We start from the raw sequence: 6,787 nt of genomic DNA, 5'->3' as shown, positions 1-6,787 counted from the left end.
TGAACCTAAAAACGCAGAAATTGAGATAGTCTAATCGAAAATACTAAAAACCTATTTATACTTTTTACAAAACCGGCTAAAAAAGGCAAAATATAACCGTCCCGAAAAATCGCCCGGTCGATCAGGCGAAATCCACTCGGTTTTCTACGACAAAAAGGAGAATTTGCCTGGTCACCTGGCAACTCCGCCCGGTCTGGCGCATAAGCACTTTTGGTTGCTCGCCTAGTTGACCGGGCTAACATGCCTTGAATTCTGATGAAAATTTCATTTCGCCCGGTCTGGCAGGGAAATTGCAATTTTACGTCAACTTGCGGAGGCTGTATCTCTCAAACCACAAGTCCGATTGGGCGTATCACCTATCATTGGAAAGCCCATGAAGTTTAGTTTCCAACCCAACTGGAATTTCTTGATTATCAATTTTCTATCAAAAGTTATGATTAAGATAGTGAATTGGTGTCAGTTTTAGCACTTCTTTCACTAACTCTTTGCTTCATTCTAACTCAGAATTGTTCCAAACGGGTCCATTGTGATCCTTGTGCAAGCTATCTTCATCTTGAATGATTAACAGGCTTGATCTTAGATAATCATAATCAATTTTCATCAAAATAACCTGAAAATCATCGAAACACGCAAACGGGGAATAGTAGAGCACAACTTACATAATTCATGTCATTATGCACCTAAATGCTCTAAAAGGAGTTATAAATATAATCATAATGTATCTATAAACTATATATAAATGTGACATATCAAACTCCACCAAGTTAGACATTTGCTTGTCCTCAAGCAAACAAGACATGAACATGGAAATAATTGCCTCACCCCTCAGATAGGAAAATCACAGTTCAAAATATTTTCATGACTAAGAACTATTCAAGCAGGCAAAATTCAGTTCAGCTGTGTTCAGATTAATCTAAATACCAATCACCCAAGCAAATTGTCAAACACAACTGCCTTACATGACATGCACATCGTGAAATGGCGCTCACCAAGGTGTTATTCCTCTCAATCTTGTGGCAGGCAAAGAATGTGCCTGAATACTCACCGACCCGACCCATAAATATCCCTTCCAACTCACACTTTCATGTGTTTAAGAAGGTATAATGTCGCTCATCCTAATCAAGTCGACTTGATTAGCAGACATACTCTTTTAACTTTGACAAACTGACTCCACATCAATTCAATAAAAAATGTAAACACAAGGTCAAGAGGACTTTTTCAGGGTTGTAATGAGGCTTAGGTAAGAGTAGGAAATATGGTGGAAAAACCAAGAATGAGGGAGCAAAAGTCACTAAAAACAAGGCCAAGTGAGTCCTATGTATCAACAAAACACAAAACCAATAACAATGTCCCAACTCTATGGATCAATAAAATCTTCAACAAACCCATCCTTGAAGCAATGTAACGGATTTTTCTTTGCAAGTCATGTGAAAGAAGGAATTTTGAACTTTTTCAGTCTTTCTTCTCTTTTTCTTTCCATTTTTTCGATTTAACAATCACATTTATTTCTCACTTTACTTATTCTTTTCTTTTTCCCAAACTTCGAACCATACAAAATACAATCATCTATATCCAAAGTAACTCAAAAAAACCATCTCAGAATCTAACTTATACAAATGCTCCCCCAAGCTAGGCTTGGGAATAATATCATAATAACGGTCATGGGCGTGTAATGAGGTTTAATAACATGAAATAGTCATTAGGCTCAACGGGGCTAAGGAAGATAATAGTATATAAAAAAAATCACTTGGAGGCTCGAGAATCAGACAAAAGAACGCCTTTATCATAGCAATTGCCACAAGTCATCAGATATCAATAAGTGCGTTGTCAATGTCAAGATCAGTCAGCTAATGAGGAACTAACACACAAGAAACAGACTGGATAATGACATGAATCCAATAGGCAAGCGATAAACCTCACAATCTAAGAATTTCAGGCATGCAGTCAAATGTAGTGTATAATAATCATAATCTGCTCAGAGTCATAGCAATCAAACATCACATCATAGCCTCACAATCACAAATGCCCAGCTATCCAGAAAACAAAGTCAAATCATTTTTCAATCAAAATACAACATGGGGCACAGGGAGTCAATCAAACAAGTCATGAACATTGTATTTTTGTATTTTTTTTTTCAGCAACTTTTTGTTTTGAAAGTAAAAAATCTACACTAAAAGGCTGTAAAACAGAGAGAAAATACATACAAAAATTATCCCCCAAGCTGAACTTGGAAATGTCCTCAGTACCGCAAGATGAACTATAGGACGATGCTAAGAGAAAAAATTGACGTTAGTGCTCTCCCACTCTCTCACTCTCTAAAAGGGAAAAAATGAAGAAAAAAAAATAACTTTGGGTCGCCTCCCGCACAGCGCGTGGTTTATAAAGGTCCCGCACAACCATATTACCTCCTCAATCTCAAATCAGAGGGGATTGGCAATGAGTTCCCCCCTCATCAAACATTTTCCTCCTTATAATTGCCACTCTGGCTTGCAGTCGACCATATTACCTCAGGTGCATAAGTAGAATGCACATTTTCCATAACCACCAATCTTTTTCCCTTTTCAACCTAAGGTCCCTCCAAATCGATAATGCAGGCATCGACTTCAGCATCGATGCTTGGGGAAACATCCATAGTAAGTTCAAGCTCTAGAGCGTCAGCACAAAGCATCTGTGGGAGTGCAGATAGAACAGTATCCTCAAGAATATTCATCCTACAACATGTTTGGTAAAGAATATGAGGCTTAACAACATTGGTTAGTTTAGAAGTGACATGATCATCACCAACACTCAAAGTCAAAGACCCAGACTTAACATCTATAACAGCACCAGCAGTACACAAAAATGGCCTACCAAGAATAATAGGAATTTGGGCATCCTCCTCCATATCAAGCACAACAAAATCAATAGGAATACAAAACTTTCCCACCTTAACAGGGACGTCTTCTAAACACCTAGAGGGTATTTTATAGAACGGTCGGCCATTTGCAAAGTAACTTCAGTGCACTTAAGTGATCCCATATTTAGTTTCTTACAAACAAACAAAGGCATGACAAACACAGATGCACCTAAATCGCACAATGCCTTATCTATAATAATGCACCTACATGGCAAGGGATGGAAAAACTACCAGGATCCTTCAACTTAGGTGGGGTTCTATTTTGTAAAAAGCACTACACTCTTCAGTTAGAGCGACTCGATCTACCCAACTAAAATCTTTCTTTTTAGTAATCATGTCTTTCAAAAACTTAGCATAAACAGGCACTTGAGAAATAAGTTCAGTAAAAGGAATTGTAACCTCAAGGTTCTTGGCCAGAGCAAAGAACTTACCAAGTTGCTGATCGACCTTCGACTTCTGCATCCTATGGGGAAAAGGTAGCCTTGGCGAAATAGGCGTTTCAGAATTCTTTTCCTTTTGCCTTCCTGTCTTATCTTCCTTAGCTAGTTCGACATCAGACACCGAACTCTTCTCCGCTTCTTCCTCTAGCACATCCTTCTCCTTGCTAGGAGTAGCATCATCAATGGGCATGGGAGGAGCATCATAAATAGTGCAGCTATGAAGTGTAACAGCATTGACGGTCTCCTTGGGAATGGGTTGCCCCGGCAGATGACCTAGTTGCCTCTTTGCGTTATTTCCGGCCACCTGAGCAAGTTAAGTTTCCAAGTGTTTGGTAGTGCTCTTTAACTCCTTGATGCTCTCTTCATGACTCTTTTGCATAAAATTCATCATCTTCATCAGATTAGACATGGTAGGCTCTTGAAAGCATGCATTCTGAGAAACTTGTTGCTGATAGCCTTGGTGTGAAGGCCTATTGAAACTGGGAGGGGGGGTTCTGAGAAGCCCCTTGGTAATATTGTTGTCTAGTAGCATGTTGTGGTGGGTTTTGATGAGGTGGTTGGTAGGAATATTGTGGTGGAGGTTGAGGATTCTGAACATTGTTGTTTTTGTAAGAAAAATTGGGGTGATCCCTCCAACCTGGGTTGAATGTGTTAGAATATGGGCTGTGTGGAGGTCTCTACTGAAAAGCATTTGCATGCTCCATCTGATTCGGGTCAGGTTGATTTTAGCAACAATCATGACGAAAGTGGCCTTTAACACCACACGCCTCACAGTAAGAAGAGGTAATAGGAGCCATGGAAGACATCCATTAATACTCATAGGAGGAGTATTATATTGTGATGATGTAAGTGAATCCATCTTCATGCTCAACTGGGCTACTTGTGAAGACAATAAGGCATATGCATCAGCATCCAACTTTTTCTTTGTAATAGTCCTGGAGGAATTATGATCATTTGCTGTTAAGTTGGCCAGAAAATTATACCCTTCATCCACCTCCTTATCTAGGAAGACACCCCTACAGATGAATCAATTGTACTCTTGATATAGGGTTGTAGACCATTGTAGAATGCTTAAGTGATGAACCACTTGTCAAGATTGTGGTGTGGGCATTCTCTCTGCAGGTCCTTGAACCTATTCCATGCTTCCTTCAGTGTTTCATCGGGTTGTTGTTGAAAGGTAGCAAATTTATGTCTTATTTCTGCAGTCTTGGTAGGAGGATAATACTCTTTGAGGAATGCTTCAGAAATAGCACTTCATTCAGTTGATGTAACATCATTCAACCATTTTTGAGCTTTGTCTTTCAACGAAAACTCAAATACCATGACCTTCAATTGATTAGGAGTGACCCCTTGATGCTTAACGGTACGACATAATTGTTGAAACAGTTGTAAATGATTTGCAGGGTCCTCAGATGGATTCCCGCCAAATTGGTTCTGTTGGATCATATAAATGAGGGCATGCTTGATCTCGAAGTTGGTTGCCTATATGTCAGGCATAGTAGGGCCTGTGGGAACATTGCGAGAAGAAGGTACCCCATAAGACTTCAATGACTTCCGAGACATGATTGATTTTATTGGTTCTTCCGTGGATTTTCCCTGATTAGCAGACTGCTTCTTCTTCTTTTGTTGCTTCTTGAGTTGCCGGATGGTTTTCTCAAGATCAAGATCAGTTGGAACTGGAGTACCTGTTCTTTTAAAACTGGGCATAAAAGAAACGAATAAAAATGTGCAGTGAGATTGCCTCAATTGAAATTTCGATGAGACAACATAAATAATTCAAATAATCAATCAAAAAGCTATAGAAATTAGCCGTCTCCCCGGCAACGGCGCCAAAAACTTGATGGATTTTAAAATATACCCAATTGCACGGTGTCTGTTTAGCAGAAACTGGCAAGTACTGGTCGATCCACATGGAGAGGAGTTCTATAGATTTATTATGCTCAATTATTTAACTACATCAAGAGAGGAAATTGATTGAAGAATTAATAACTCAACTAGAATAAACTAGAACACAAAAAGATGAAAGCTATCAAATAATTAAAGACCTAGGGCAATCGATCGGTCCACCATGCTTATACCAATTTAATCACTACAATATAGTTCAACAATACTTGGATTGAGGTTCAAATAATTAGAGTATTTCGTTAATCCTACGGTCGGGGAATCACAACTCTTAGATTAACATATGTCAGTACTGTCGCTCAACATAATCAAACCTATCTATTGTAACAAGCCTCTAATGAATACGATCTTTTGATTTTAACTCTTATTAGCTAAACATAACTCATGATATTGCGCAATTACATGAATTAAACAAGCATAACAAATCAATAGGAACTATTCTAATTCAATCCAAATATCGAAGAACTCTAAACTATAATAAAAAAGGTATAAACATGGCTTCCCTCTCTGAGCCCTAGAAAAAGACTACTCACTCATGATAATAATAAACTCAATAAACACAATGCAAGTAGAAAAATTCATTAAATTAAACAAAGTGAAGAGAATATCGAATGATTGAAGAACAAGGAAAACGGAATCAACAATCTCTATAATCTTCAATATCAAGAGTTAATACAAAGCTAGAGAGAGAAACTAAGTGTTTGAACCTAAAAACGCAAAATTAACCGTCCCGAAAAACCGCCCGGTCGACCAGGCGAAATCCGCCCGGTTTTCTACGACAAAAAGGAAAATTCGCCCGGTTGGGCGCATAAGCACTTTTGGCCTTTTTATAGACCGGTTTACCGGGCTAACATGCCTTGAATTATGATGAAAATTTCATTTCGCCCAGTCGGGAGAAACCGCCTGGTCGATCAGGCGGCGAAATTGCTATTTCGCGTCAACTTGTGGAGGCTGTATCTCTCAAACTAGAAGTTCGATCGGGGTGTGTCACCTATCATTAGAAATCCCGTGAAGTCTAGCTTCCGACCCAACTAGAATTTCTTGATTATCAATTTTTATCAAAAGTTATGATTAAAATAGTGAATAGGTGTCAGTTTTGGCACTTCTTTCACTAACTCTTTGCTTCATTCTAACTCGAAATTGTCCCAAACGGATGCATTGTGATCCTTGTGCAAGTTATCTTCATCTTCAATGATTAACATGCTTGATCTTAGATAATCATAATCAATTTGTATCAAAATAACCTGAAAATCATCGAAACACGCAAACGGTGAGTAGTAGAGCACAACTTACGTAATTCATGCTATTATGCACCTAAATGATCTAAAAGGAGTTATAAATACAATCATAATACATCTAAAAACTATATATAAATGTGACATATCATTGCACAACGACCGAAAACAACACCTTACCTTCCTTGTCCCCCGCCACTGCAGTCAAACCGACCCACCCTTCCTCATTCAAAGTTGCATTCGTATTAATTTTCACCAACTCGTCAGGCAGACTGCACCATTGATTTGGACTCGGCAGATTTTGTAATACCCCA

General features: G+C 38.7%; 1 non-coding gene across 1 annotated transcript; it reads left to right on the top strand.

Annotated features, from left to right (window-relative positions):
• The first annotated feature begins 4,429 nt into the window (after positions 1 to 4,429).
• On the top strand, positions 4,430 to 4,536 carry LOC125498151 (small nucleolar RNA R71). The gene has a single exon (XR_007274917.1). It is a non-coding gene; the product is annotated as a small nucleolar RNA R71 (small nucleolar RNA).
• The last annotated feature ends 2,251 nt before the right edge of the window (positions 4,537 to 6,787 follow it).

Source organism: Beta vulgaris, chromosome 5 (assembly GCF_026745355.1).
Source record: "Beta vulgaris subsp. vulgaris cultivar EL10 chromosome 5, EL10.2, whole genome shotgun sequence".
Taxonomy (NCBI): Eukaryota; Viridiplantae; Streptophyta; class Magnoliopsida; order Caryophyllales; family Amaranthaceae; genus Beta; species Beta vulgaris.
The sequence above is the reverse complement of the archived record's forward strand: the minus strand, read 5'-3'. Positions and strand labels throughout refer to the sequence as shown.